General features: G+C 43.8%; 1 protein-coding gene across 2 annotated transcripts in view; it reads right to left on the reverse strand.

Annotated features, from left to right (window-relative positions):
* DUS1L (dihydrouridine synthase 1 like) overlaps window positions 1-15,299 on the reverse strand; it is a 245,163-nt gene that overhangs the window by 13,012 nt on the left and 216,852 nt on the right. The gene's annotated exons all lie outside the window — the stretch shown is intronic.

Genomic DNA, 15,299 nt, shown 5'->3' on the forward strand with positions numbered 1-15,299 from the left:
GGCGGCACATTTTGTGATAGTATTACATCATTATTGTCATTTTTAAACATGGCTACTGTCTGGCAAAGATTTAACTTTATTAGCACCAGTTTAACTCCCAATTAGAACAATAAGCAATCAAAAAATGACCAGAAAACTATTGCTGAGGTTGGGGAAACATCTCGCCATGTTTTTAGTCATTTTTTATCCTTTTGCACTAGAATTTTTTTTTCCCTTAACCCCTTCGACGCTAATGACAAAGCCAGCTCGTCATGGGCGTTACCTGCGCTGCGCGGATGACGAGCTGGCTTTGTCACGTTACGCGGGTTTTTTAAAAATGCCGCGCACAGCGGGAAAAGCCGCCGCGGCGATGCGGTTAAAGTCTGCAGATAATGCACATGGATTATGGGGCAAATGCATAATGATGAGGAAATCGACAAAAAATGCATAATTCCAGTGGGCCTGAATAAAATCTACTTCCTCTCAGTGTCATTTTCCAGTTATCCTATTAAAAGAACCTGAGTGCAGGATAAATGGCTTTGGCTTCTTTCCTCTGCAGCACATTGCAATCTAAACCAAAAAGGTTGAGTTTTAAGGTTAAACCCCTAAAGATGGAGAAGTTATAAACACCAATGTTGAAAATCTGATATAGTCCACCCAGGGGCGACTGGTGTTAATAGACTCCCTGAGGGGAGAGACAAGAAGAAAAACAAGCATTTGCAATGCAATCAGTCTTGCCTTTAGGAACGTATATGTTTTTAGCTATGCAGCACATTAGCCTGGGTGTTGAAATATCTACTGTTCTTTAACATGGAGGGAAAGTAAGCACCAAACTGCGTGACACGCAAAGGTATGGGACCACATTGAGAGAAAGTTTGCCTTTCAGCGGGAAATGGTATAGTCCAAAGCTCTGTTTTTACTAATAAAATCAGGGCCTTTGGTAGTCATATCACAGAAAATACAAGATTTGACAAAAATAGGATTGTCTACGGGTGCTAGTGGAAAATTTCTATGGACTGGAATCTAGAGAATGCTAAAGTGATTCTGATATTTTACTGACCTCTGCTGGTAGTTTTCTATCAAGAAAATTAAATAGAGGCAGTTGTCAGAAAAATAAAAAAAAGAAAGTCCCTCAGCAGTAAGCAATTCTGGTATTTTACTGACCTCTGCGGGTCGTTTTTTATCAAGACAGTTAAAAAGAGGCAGTTGAACAGAAAAAAAGTCCCTAAGCGGAAGCAGACAAGTCCGAGGGCTGACCGTCAGAACCCACAAAGTACATACACATATCAGTATATAATAAGTATATACTAAAGTATATACAAGAGGTCTTGAATGCTCGACCTAAAATGCAAGAAGCTGAAAAGAAATGACGACTAGCTGCTCTCGTATTTATAAAAGGGCAGCTCTGATGAACTTTGCAAACGTCCTGGTGCCCATGTGCCTGCCGGGCAAAGTTTTCTTTGCCCTGAAAGGACAAGCTAAAGCAGTGACATCATGGCAGAGAGAAGAGAAATTACGTTTCTATAGCGCACTTCTACCCTGAGGCCTCGTAACGCTTAGGACTGCACAGTGAGTTTAGAAGGTGGCACTGAAGAGATGAGTTTTAAGGAGTTTAAAGAAATTCTGTAGGTTAGGCTCCCTACGAAGATCCAGGGGGGAGAGAATTCCAGAAATTGGTAGGGTTCAAGGAAAAGAACGACCACCCCATCTGGATCTTCGGACTTTCCTTGTAGTAGCAAGAAAGGCAGAGCTGGAGCGGAGACTCCTAGAAGGTTGGTAAGGAGTAAACAGAGAATGGATAATGGCGGGTCCAGTTTTCCAAATTGCTCTGTGTGCCAGGCACATGGCTTTGAATCGTATCGTGGACTGGATTGGAAGCCAGTTAAGTTTATTCAAGGCGGGTCTCGCTGATTACCACCGAGGAATCAGGAGAACCGCACAGTTCTGGATCACTTGAAGTTTTTGGAGAGTGGCCTGAGGGGCACCAAAATAAATTGCGTTCCCATAGTCCAGGCGGGACAAGATGAGGGCTTGCGCCAAAATCCTTTGTGCCTGGAAGGGAAGTAGAGGAAGAATTTTCCTTAACATCCTCATCAGGCCAAAACATGTGGCAGAGAGTTTGGTTGCTAGATGATTAAAACAGAGGGAGCTGTCAAGCCACATACCCAAGCTCTTAATCTGGTGCTTTGGGGCGGGCATAGTACATAGACAGGACGGCCAGGAAAACGCTAAAATCACAGACCATTGGCTGGAAGAAAGATTTGACCATTTCCTTTCCAGCAACAGAGTGGCGCTCTGAGAGGGAGAAGGCGCTGTGGTTTCCCATACCAAGGGGACTAATAAATGATCAGACCACGGAATAGAGAGGGGGTGCCTACCGAAAGATTCCGGACGATACTGAGCACAGAGTAAAGGAGATGGCCTTTAACATGCGTGGGGGCAAAGCCTTTCTGCATAATTTGAAGTGCAGAGAGGCTGGTTAGTAAATCTTTAGCCAAATGGTCAGAGGGGTCATCCAGATGGATATTAAGGTCCCCTAGTACTGTGAAATTAGCTGAGTCGGCAACGAAGGTCGGAAGAGCACAAAGGAATTGACCTATGGGTCCGGGTGGGCGATAAAGTAGCAGGCCATAAAATGTACTAGTAGGAGATAATTCTAAGCAAAAATTCATACTTTCACAGTCCGGTATCTCCTCCGTAGAGGACTGGCAGCAAAAGCAATCTTTAAAAATTATGGCTAGGCCTCCACCTCTTCTAGTCTTATGGTCCGTTCTATGTATTAAATACCCTGGGTGCAGGATCTGGGTGACAGCTGGATCAGTTTCATCCTGAAGCCAGGTCTCTGTCAGAAATAAAACATCATGTTTGAGATCATCAATAAGAGGTGCAATTCAACTGCGTGTTTGGGGAGAGAGCGGCAATTTAAAAGGAAACATTTTAACGGAGGGCCTCCATACTGTGAGGTTGTAGCTTGAAATTACAGTGGGGGCATCTAGAGGGACTGTTAGCGAGGGTCAAAGAATGTAGGCATTTAGAACCTGTGACTACTCTCATTCACCAATGTCTGGGCGCTGTAAATAAGGCTGTTTTTATGAAAACTACCAGGGGTTGGGGCCCCTGGTCCCGGCCGGGCGTAGATGGGCTTCCCTTTGGCGCGCCTTCAGCACACCACTGGCGCGTCCGCTGTGAGTAGCGTGTTGCATTGAATTTAAAGCCCCAGGTCAGGTGACCGGCAGCCGGTGATCCCCTGCCTCCCTTCACCTCTAGCCTGAAAGAAATATACCACGCCTCCCTCCACTACAACCGGGAAAACCCTGAATGGAACGGGAAGTATGCGGTTGAGAAGGCGTCAAAGGTGAGCGAAATGGATCAGGCCAAGACAGGCAAACAGTGCAAAGAAAGTTAAAATAATTCGGTCAGAACGGCGAGTAGCAAGTTAAACAAGCATTGGAAATGCAATTGGTCTCGCATCATTAGAGTTAGTGCTTTTAGAATTGTTGATGGGTTTTTTTTGTAAATCTTTAGCATTTTTGTTTCCTGTAGCCAATGCTAAAGAATTACAAATAAAAAAAGCCATAAACATTTCTAAAAGCTCTAACTCAAATGCTGCGAGACCTATTGCACTGTCGGCTGGCGTTTTTTGATGGTGCTGTGCTGGGAGAGAGAGTGGGGAGGGGTTGGAGAAGGGAGGGGGCGTAGAGCAGGGGGCGGAGCTATTGTATTAGTGCTCAACCCGTACCTCTGGGTTTTTCAAATGCATTGTGGGTGAGGCTACATAGTAGGTGATGGGTAGAGTCTTGAATGCGTTTAAGCAAAAAAATTCCACGCAGGGCAGTGATAAAATAAATGTACTAAAGTTTAATGGGGGGCTAAATAAATAAAAATTCTTCAATAACAAGTCATGGTTTAGTTATACATAGTGTAGCTCACACACTCGGGCTGTGCATTTGTCCAGTCTTACTACAGATCACAAACACGACAAGAAATAGTGTCACCTCGGAGACCTAAATGATGTATCTTTTCCTAGATCAGCCCTTGGAGACCTGTGGTGCCTGCAGCCCTGAACAGGGGCTTTGCATTCGTCCGAGTATATATATTTTTTTTTGGGGGGGAGAGAGAGGGGGAACGATGCAACAAACCCTTAGAAAACACATGTTGATGCCTGGCGCCAGGCAGGTCTGACAAGCACCGAGCACAGCGAGCTGCAGCTGTTTGTGCGACCCTTCTTTCAAGGAAGAGCAGGTATGTGTGATGTGAGTCCGGTTGACCTCGGTTGAGGAACAGGAAGTGGTGTGCATCGTTGTAGCGGTGAGTGCAGTGCCTGTGGCTGTGTGCTTGTCAGCAGGCTGCGGAGGGCAGGGTCCCGCTGCTGCAGCTTGAGACCAGCTCAAGTGCACCACAGACGGGGCAGGGCTGGCAGCGGTGACCCAAGCTACAGCCAAGGGTCCCAGCAGCAAGGCTCGCAAATAATAAACAAGAGAAATTGTAAAAATGGAAGATGACGCCACAACAAACGTATGATATTCACATTTTCCATCAGTTGCACACACCATGACATCATGAACATGGCAATTAATCCATTCATTAAGGTGGGTTTCCTCCCAATCCTACCGGTGTTATTTGTTACTATTGTCAGATATCTCGAAATGACGGCCCCTCACTATGCACAGGAAAGTGTGTTTATTACTGGGTAATGTTTCTCCATATAGACGTTTACTTTTATTGTATATTTGTTGGAAGGTTAGCGCGCGTGCACACAATGTTGAACTGCTCTGTGGGAAGTCTGTTTTCTAAACAGTTCAACGGTGACAGAATACAGATTTTTGCAACAAAAAAACAAGCGAGAGCTATTGGCTATGCCAATGCTTGTTCATTTGAGCATACAGTGTCCTCCATAATGACAGCCATCAAAGCAGCTGACTATCTGCTGACCGGGTGAGGCAGATGGTAGAGCTTGGGAGCCAAGAGTTAGGAGGGCTGCTTGGAGCATGGACAGACCACTGGAGCAGTGTTTTTACTGCGTTTGTGGTGGGGGAGAGTTTATAACGCGAATGGGAGCAAAGTTCCAGAAGGCCTGTGCTGAGTATTGCGAGACCACGGAGGACTGTTTCTGCTGCATTACAGGCATTTCTTTGGTGGTGGGAGGGAAGGCACCAGGAAGGCACCCCACTGTGAGATGCAGTGTTGAAGCTGCAAGTTAAAGATAAAGCATGCCGCTCGTGAACCGACGTACAACACACAGCAGTATTGTGGCTCTTTACAAATCAAGTGCGTACCTTAATCTCGTACCAAACGTGAGCAGTGTTTCTAATCTAGTCAGGTCCGCTTCATTTCGCTATAAATCATCACAGAACAGAAATATCCAAAGCATTCGAGGGTTGTTATGGGACGTCACTGCTTGCACTTCTCTCACAAACACTAAAACATGATGTCACATTATCCGGTGGGTAAAGTTAACAAGTAGGGAAGGCAGAGAAGGGGAGGGGGGAGGAGAAATGCGACACAAACAAGACGGAGGGAAGGAAGATAAGGGGAGGGGGAGGAGAAATGCGACACGGCGGGCAGGGGAGGGGGCGGAGCGGGGAGAGGTGCGACACGGCAGGCAGGGGAGGAGAGTAGGAGGAGGAGGGGGAGGGGGGAGGAGAGTAGGGGAGGCACGGCCTAGCGGCCGTGCAATCAAGAAGTGAGGGGGCGGAGCTGGGGGAGTGTGAGAGAGAGTAGGCAAGGCAGGCGGCTGGGGGCATGTGCACGCGCTTTTAAGCTCAATGCGCATGCGCATTGAGCTTAAATTTCTCGTGCACTGCAAGGAATCGCCACGATTCCTTGCAAGTTGGGTTAAAGAGTGGATAAGCCCCCATAGTCTCGCAAGCTCGATGCGCATGCGCATCGACAGGCGAGACCTAAAAAAAGAGTGTAGGAGTGCCACAGTTCAACAAGCATTCCTTCCCAGCACGCGTCAGAGGATGCGCCAAGTCAGAATGCCATGGATAAGGTTGCTTTTTTAGGCTCTTACACAATGACCCTGGGAGGCGTTCACATAGATCCATTCATTTCAATGTCAAGGGAGGGGCAGGCTGATAGGCAGAACGTGGTAGTGGGTGGCCACATGTTAATAGCCATCACAAGATGGGTGCGGGCTAGAGGAGGGGAGCAGCTGGCTGCTCTCCTCGTTTCTCTCATGTCATGTACTTCACTTTTGTGAGCTTTATGTCGATAAAGCAGAGCCTGAGCCCTTTCACAAAGGAACTGGTACATATTATAAAGCACCACAGCTACATTCAACAAGGTCAAATATTTTTAGGCCAGGGAGGTTAGGCGATTTGCCCAGAATCACAGCCTATAGAGCTAGCGCCGAGACTACAACAGTGCATAGTAGTAGAACCTCCACCAGGTGCGATGATGTGTACACTCAGGTTTGACGACAATGCAAAGATTACGAGCAGCCCGGGCAGAGGTCACGGGCTGATCGCCAGCTCCTGGTGCACACGCTGTTTTATCTTTAATCTAGTCAATGTTTCATCGTGAATGTACAGAAAGATATTCCTTCAGAGCCTGGATTCTGTTTAGGTTTACCTGAAAGTGCTGCGGCGCCTGAGCACAGTATTAAAGAACCCTGCTCTGCATATGGTGCGTGGGCAGCATGAATGAATACTGCACCAGCACTGGGTGGCGCATGCCATCTTTGAAGGCCGGATGAGCCGGCAGTACACTGACAATCCGCCAAAAGCAGACGCCAAGGTCGGACCGTGTGTACCACATTGTTTCATTTTTTTAAGCTTTAAGTACATAAAGCTGCGAAGACAACGCTAGCCCCGTTTGTCTCCATCTGTATATAACTTGTTCTAGACCGCGTGTTTGTTTCTGAAGAGAAATGCTGCATTCAATCTGGCCACGTCAGTCTTAATACCCTTCATTGTCGGGCATTCTGGCACGTGTCCGGCGTGAAAACATGAAGAAATGAAAAGCGCCTGCCGCGTGTAACGTTGAAGTAATACGATTTCAAAAAAGCGGTTTTATTTCAGTTGATTTTAAAGAAATGGGCTGACTTATCTTCAAGTAAGGGAAGAATGCACTGACTGTTTATGTGTGCTTTGTAAGCAGCTGCGATCAGACACATATACCGACTTTCGTAGCCTCCACTGTGCAGTGTTTTGCTTTAAGTTTCTCAATGTCTGGATAAAAATACGTATCATAGCTCTAAGGCAAATTTGCAACATAAACCCTGTCCGCCTATTTGCTAGGGGTGCATATTTATTTTCTGTGAAACCGTTAAGTGCTTCAACGCGATGCAATACAATGTAAATCATGCAACGCATGTTATGTAGCTGCTACAAAAACAACTTTCTTTTTTAATAAGCCGGCGCATTTCACCTCAGTATATCAGAATTATTGTGACATTGCATTGAGTAGCATTTACTAAAAGTGAAAGTTGTTAAATATAAACAACTCCAGAACCCAACAAGCATTTACAATGCAACGGTCTCGCCTTTGCAAAAGTTAGAGCTATTGGCATTGTAAATGACAACATTTTTATTTATGTGTTGGTTTTGAAAACAGATAAATAAATGGCATTGTCATTTACATTGCCAATAGCTTAAACGCTCGCAAATGCGAGACCTATTACATTTGCACCCACAAACACAGTCACAAACACACACACACAGAGCCACACAGAGCCATACACACACACAGAGCCACACACACGCACACAGAGCCAGTTTGTTGTCTTTAATGACGCAAAAAATGTGTAAACACTGTTTTTAAGGTATTGAAATGACTGGGAAACACTGGAAAAAACACCAGAAAATACCAAAAATAGAACAACAAACATGGCACCTCAGCACCTTTATTTGTAGGTGCAAAATGCTCAGAGACTTGTGCGGTCAGATCGAGACTCCGACAGGAACATGAATGGAAGAATACTATATTTATACCACCTTAAAAGCAAACCATATGCTCTATTTGAACCCAGTGTAGATGTGAGAGAGGGTTAGCAACTGAAGTGCAAACGCAAAGGCTTAACAAGTGGTGGTCTGCTATATTTAGAACAATTAGCAACTGGAACAAAAGATATTAGCAGAGACTCAAATGGTTTGCTTTTCCGTAGTTGTGGTAAGAGGAGATAACAGCAGGTGGAAGCTACACAAATTATCTGGGGAGTGAAGAACTGAGAAAGCATCCGACTTATAGAGCGCTTCTTAGGTACAGTTCTATTCATTGTCCCACTGACATATTTTGACTTCCAGAACAGAGCGTAAGGTCTCCAATCTTAGTGTGGAAAAAGGGTGGGCACTTCTTGAGCCAGTACAAAATAGTACCCGTAGGATTTCATGTGTGCATTTATTTTGAGTGCCAATGGTCGAAATAAGGGTTAAAGGGTGGAATATTTTTTTAGAACCAATTTCCTAAGCTTTTCTCACTTTCCAAACATTTTTTTGCTGGAAAAACATGACTTTCAACAATTTTATCGTCCATACTGGGGGGTCATCAAACTTTGCCCGTCTGCATTTTTATCTTAATGCCATCTATGCACTACTCAAAGTGTGCTGAATACAGGCAGACATGTTGCACAGATATCCGCTTTTCTGTCGGGGAGGTAGCTTATTATTAAGACTGTAGGAACTTCCAGGTTCCAGATGCCTTTAAGCACATTTAATTAACTAGATGCTCCCAGCTGCAATACATGATGGTGCTTTAGATTGTTGTGTGCTACAATGGGGGCGGTGGAAGAAAGATGTTTTTCCCATTAGCTGTGCTCTCCTTTCACTCTTATATGCACGTTAGACAGGCAATTGCGTTAAGCTTTTTGAACAGCAACAGCTGTAGCATGCAAAATAAGCGTTTCAAAGAATTGTTAATTGTTCCATGTAAACAACCGTGGCAATATTCACGACTTAAACACAATGAGGTTGGAGCCCGTTGAGATACCATCAGACACTCCGGCAATGTAGCCCATATCTAGGTCTTCACGTAGATAATTTGGTGCATCGCCTGTCACTCTTCGCACCAATTTAAGGACACCCATCCCAGTCACCACTACAACCGGCTGTGAAATTGGATAGATGGAAGATAGCACCTCACCCATGCCCCAATATAACCCCCACATCCTTTAACAAGTGACACCTTTGACAGCAACCCTCTTTACGCGCACCAGTCACTCTCGCCCGCAAACTAAGGTGCAAAACTGACACCCTAAAGTGAAACTGACAACACCTATGGGCACTCACCTGCCAACTGCCGTAGGATAGCAGCAGCACAGAGAGTGGGATAGCGGTGCCGGACATGGCGTGCGTGGAGGGTATGCTATACTCGGAGTTGTAAAAAACCTCTAGCTTATTTTTTTTTGCCAAAGGAGGAAGATCGTGGGACCTCTCAAAATCTACTTTTGTCAGCTATTCAATAGAAGGGAAACATCAGGGACCACCTTGGGAGTTAACAGCGCGAACAGAATATTGGTCCCGGTCTATTGCTGTGGTGCCGCCATTTTTGGTCCAGGCAGCTCGTTAATTTTTAAAGTAGGTTTCTGTTTCATGAAAAGTGTCAGTAATAAAGGTCTGGGTAGAGTAATATCTCAACACTCCTCAAGGTGCATCATTGGGAGCCAGCTGTCATCTGTTAATTTAACATGAGATATCGAAAATGGGGAGAAAAAGGAGAACGAAGCTCAAGCCGCCGCCATTTTGGGACCAGGTAGCCGTAGTTGATGAGGAAATGGACAATGTAATGGCTGAACAAGTCATTAACATCGTGTGAAGTTGGGATTTAAACTCTGTGTCATCAACTGGAGCATAAATCAGCGACAAAACAGAGTGCTCAGCATTACACACAGGCATCGACGGGGGTGTAGCGAGATGAAGTGGAGCGATTCACGGACGCGTATGAGGCATCCACGGGGGCCGCAAAATGAAGCAAGGATTAACCGGCTCAGTGCTGAGCGCTTACCGCTGAGCGACTCACAATCACGAATGAGGCGAACAGGCCAGCAATCGGCAATAATCACAGGCATCCACGGGGGCGCAGCAAAAGAATGCCAGTAGTCGACTCACGGCAGCGAATGCCGCATGGAGCGAGGTGCCGTTACGTGTGGCCCGGAACAAATCGTGCAGAATGACGGCTGACACATCCCGCTAGTTTTGAACTTTCAAGATTACAACAGATCGTTCATTCCTGACGACTTTGAACCAAATTGCGATCCCCTTGACAAGCGTGTGAGGTGCGACAAACCAAGAGGAAAGCCTTAATTGCTCACTTCCTCGCTATCCCTGAGGTTATAACAGATCGTTCATTCCTGACGACTTTGAAATTCATCGCGATCCTCTTGACAAGTGTGTGAGGTGCGACAAACCAAGAGGAAAGCTTTAATTGCTTACTTCCTCGCTATTGCTGAGATTAACCTCTGCCCCGGCTTTACATATCATCTCCTTTCATCCTATGGAGTGAGGGTTATCGATTTAAGGGAGTTACAATATTTACTTTCTTCTGTCCTGATGATGGTTTTAAAGAGTTGCCCATAAAGACCGAAACGTCGACTCTCAGCTTTATCCAAAGGAGAATTCTTTGCATCTTTATTTTGGATAGGCGGCTTACAGGCTTTACAGAGATTCTGATTTGTTTTCTGATATTCATCTTGTATTCCTGTTTTGTACATTCTTTCTGTATTGTATTTTTCCCTTTATGATTTAATTTTGATAAAATCTACTATTTTTGCCTACACACATGTCCATTGGTTATTGTTTCAGTGTTAAGTATTGTCATGTTTAGTCAGTCTTAAGTATGTGTATGTTCATTTAATTCATTGCAATTAATTTCACCCAGGACGTTTAAGTTACCTGTATTTAATTTATTTACACAACTAACTCAATTCAATTAGTACAACAAACTCCTTTGGAGGCAACTTTACCCCTTCTTGCACAGAGCTCCACTGTGCCTTCCCATGCGTAAGGGGAGAGGAGCCCGGTGAGTGGGGTTGGGGGTGGGGGTGTACGCGAGTGTGTCTGTTTGAGTGTGTCTGTGCGTGCGTGCGTGTGTCTGCTTAAGGGGGGGGGGGTGCGTGTGTGTATGCAGCGTGTGTCTGTTTAAGGGGGGGTGCGTGTGTGTATGCAGTGTGTGTATGTGCGCATGCGTGAGAGTGGCTTTGTTTGTAATGGGAATAGGAGGCACGGCGACGTGCGCGCTCCCGAGGTCAAATCTCCGGCAGGAGAAGCTCGTGACAGTCTGCTGTCCACATTCCCCCAAAAGTGATTACATAAGTTGTCTCGGCCTAGACGCAAAAGCTTTGCTTTTGCTTTCGTCTAGGCGAGACCTAAAAAGGATTAGTGGCAAATTAGTATAGTGAAATATGAAATTAATTTGAGCGGTCGGTATGTTAGTCTGTTATAAAGATTGTGAAGGAAAGTGAAGGGACAGAAGAGGAAAAGGTTTGCATTTATATGGCGCTTGCTACCGCTGATGAGGTGTTGCAGCATTTTTCGACGAGTAGCATGCTACTCTGGAACCCAAAAAGGATTAGAGGTGAATTAGTTAAGAAAAATATGAAATACTTTGAGTTGAGCGGTGGACATATTGGTCTGTTATTTGGATTGTAAAATGAATAGTGGAGGGATAGAAGGAAGGAAGGGTCTAGAAAGTTTTTTTTTTTTTTTTTGGAGTTCCGAGCAGTAGGAGGGGGGTTGAGATGCGTAAAGGGGAGGTGAAGGGGGAAAAGTCAGAGGGAAGGGTTTAGAAAGGCTTATTTGAAATATCTGAATAGCAAAACAGGAGTGAGATGATGGAAGGAGGGGGAGGTAGAGGGAAGAGTCAAGGAAAGGTTACTTTGGGAATCATAGTAGTGGTATGGGATAAGAGATTGGAGGTAGAGGATGTATTGATAGAGGAATAGGGTGAGAAATAGGGCAGTGCATTGGAAAGAGTAGTAGAATGATGTTTGAGTAGAGGTAGAGGATATATTCAGACAGGTATAGGATGGGAAACAGGGTAGTGCACTGGAAAGAGTAGTAGGATGAGTTTTGAGATGAGTCAGAACACTGAGGTAGAAACAATATTGAGAGGTATAGGATGAGAAATACGGTAGTGCATTGTAAAGAGTAGTAAAATGAGGTTTCAGCTGAATCAGACCATTGAGGTAGAGGATATATTGAGAGAGGTAGAGGGTGAAATCTAGGGTAGTGCATTGGATATGCTGAAAAAAGAAGCAAAGTATTAATATAAAGATATATTATTACATGAAAGGTTTATATGTATAAGGAAGGCAATATATGTAGATTAAAGTTGCATTTAATAAAATCAGACTTTCAAGTGTTGCTGTACTTTAAATAATTTTTTGTTTGTAATTCAATAGCGAAACAATTGTAGATAAATAGTTATGAGGAACTATTTACTTATTTATGCAGTCACTTGTATACATGTTAAACATATAATAATGTAACTATAAGTAATATGTACATTTGTTGAGCAGAACTAATGAATATCTTTAAAAACAATTATACATGTTTATATAAGGCAATACACATATGTAGGTACACATCTATATTCCAAATAAATGCTTAAATACAGATGGATATGCTGCATATTTATGTTTGAGTATGGTGGTTATGTGGGGAAGAGCTAATTCTTGAGTAGGTTTCTGAAGATGAGGTGGTGATCTGTGGATCTTATGTTTGGAGGTAACGAGTTCCATAGTTCGGCTGCTTGAAAAAAGAAGGATGTGCCACCTATGTTTTTTTTTTTTTCGTAGGATTTTGAGGTAAGGTGCTACTCTAGAGCAGAGGTTCATTTGTTGAATGTATTTTATGATTTTATTCCTGATTAAGAGCATTCCTGTTCCATGTATTCCTTTGTGGGTGATACAAAGCAGCTTGAACGTGGATTGTCTGGCAACCGGTAACCAATGTAGGGCTTTCAAGGCAGGGGACATGTGGGCTTGCGGTTTTAAATGTAAGAGTAGTCTGGCAGGAGAGTTCTGAATCTTTTGTAGTTTTTTCATAGTTGTTAAAGGAGATCCGTGGTAGAGGCTAATGGCGTAAACGATTAAGGACAGAACAAAAGAGCTGGTAGCCTGGCCCTTGTGTAAGAATCCCAGGTAGGGGAGTTGCGTCGCAGAGTTTTTAGAATAACAAAGCTTTATCTTGCTAGTTTGTCCTCTTGGGCATTCATTGATAGCTTAGTCATTCTGAGGTTCTTACTTCCTTTGATACTTTAGGCTGTGTTCCCAGGTCATCAGGCCAGGCCGTGAGCGGGTCATCATTCTTCCAATTGCCACACATGAGTATTTCCATTTTGGAAGCATAACATTTGAGATGGCTCTATGTCATCCACTGATCCACAGCTCTGAGACAACAGAAAATTGGTGAGTTTACAATGTCTTTGGAGCATTCCAGTTGAAGGAGTATTTATGTGTCATGTACAAAGTTATAGCACATGCAGATGTTGAAAAGCATGGGTGAAATGATAGAGCCTTGAGGGACCCCTGCTTTTATGAAGTACGGTTTGAAAGAGAAAGGGGGGTATGGATTACATTAGTTCTGTTGTGAAGGTAGGATGTGATCCAGTCAAGAGCAGTCCCCTCTATGCCGGCCTCAGAGTCTTTGTACCAGAGTGTCATGGTCAACCGTGTAAAAGGCAGCTGAGAGGTCCAAGAGAAATAGTGGCGCAACCCCGTTCCGGTCAACTATGTTCTTAAGGTCATCCCAGATGGCAACGAGGGCAGATTCAGTGTCTCTTCCTGGACAGAATCCCGTTTGGAAGTCTTAAAGTATGGTATTATCTTTGAATTGTGACATCTGGGTCAATGCTGCTCTTCCTATCAGTTTGCCCAGGAAAGGTCCATTTGTAATTGGTCTGTAGTTGTCGGGGTTCAACGGGTCCAGGTTGGTTTTCTTTAGTAATGGGCGTATGTATGACTTTTTTAGTTCTTCTGTAAATATTCCAGTAGTTAAGGAATTAATAATGATTCTTCCTACGGGTGTGGCAGCAGAGCTTGTTAGAATTTTCTTCAAGGTTTGTGGTGGACAGAGGGCAGAAGGGCTGATGGCAGGTCTGCTTGCCTAGACATGTCCATAAATTAATCAGGTGAAATTTGTTGGAAGGAACGGAGAGGCTGAGTTAGCATATTGTTTGATTGCTGTTTTGGAAAAGGATCAGTGCTGATTTAAAATAAAAAAAAATTGGAGTCCAACATGTCTGCTTTGGCTGTGTAATGATTTGCCAGTTTTTCAGAAATCTTGAGTAATGGGATGAGCTCCTTCTAGGTAATTTGGTTTGCGAAATCCAGTGAGAATTTTATAGAATTCTTCATTTGCACATTTAGCATTTTGAATTCTGTCTGAATAGTATCTTTTTCTTTTCGTTTTTTTGAAAGCCGATTTATATAATCGGTTAAGTTTCTGTAGGCAAAGTTTGTCTTGATTGGTGTTTGTTTTGAGCCAGGCACGTTGCAGCTTTCTAATTTGTTGTTTCATTTCTTTTAGCTATGTATTGCTCCAAGGTGCCTGTATTCTTTTGTTCTGTTGTGTCGTTTTTAGTGGTATTTGGCTATCAAAAGCTTCCTGTAGCGACTAATATGATTTTTTTAATAGAATTTATTGTGTCTAGATCTGTACTCTATGTTAGCTGTGTTTCTAAGTGTTCAAAATTGAGTTTGTTCCATGTTCGATAGGTGGATGCATGTAAGGTGGTTTTAGGTGTGTCGCTTAGTATTGTTTTATGTTGGAAAGCAAGAAAATGGTAGTCTGACCTTGTGAGTGTAGTCATTGTTTGAAAGGTAACTCGTTGTGTATTTGCAAAAATTACATCCAGGATGTGTCCTGTAATGTTTGTGGACGATCTGATGCAGGTTCAGTGAGTCTAGGCCAGTAATGATTGTTTTTAGATGGGGCATATTGGGTTTGTCAAACCAAATGTTGAGGTCAGAATGCATAGGTTGAAGTGTAGTGTGATGAGGTTTCAAACAGTGTATACAAGTGTGTCTGGGAATGTTGCATTGTGAGGTGGAGGTCTGTAAAGGAGTAGTAAGTTACAGGAGGAAAACACTGTGTAGGGTTGCACCTGGTGAAGAGGGCTTCACAATCTGGCATGGAGACGATGTCAGTTTTAGTGATATTTATTTTTTGCCTGAACACAACAGCTAGGCCACCTCCTCCTTTGCTTAAACGATTTTTGGAGATTGTTTGATAGCTTGGAAAAACTGCTTCATGCAAGACTGGAGCCATATCATCAACCAGCCATGATTCAGTGATGAAGAGTATGTCAGGTTATGTTTTCGTAAGGACATAGATGTGATGCTTGTTTTTAGAGAGCGATCAAGCTTTTATTAGAAGGCAGCT

The sequence above is a fragment of the Lissotriton vulgaris genome, chromosome 7, assembly GCF_964263255.1.
Source record: "Lissotriton vulgaris chromosome 7, aLisVul1.2, whole genome shotgun sequence".
In the NCBI taxonomy this organism is placed as follows: Eukaryota; Metazoa; Chordata; class Amphibia; order Caudata; family Salamandridae; genus Lissotriton; species Lissotriton vulgaris.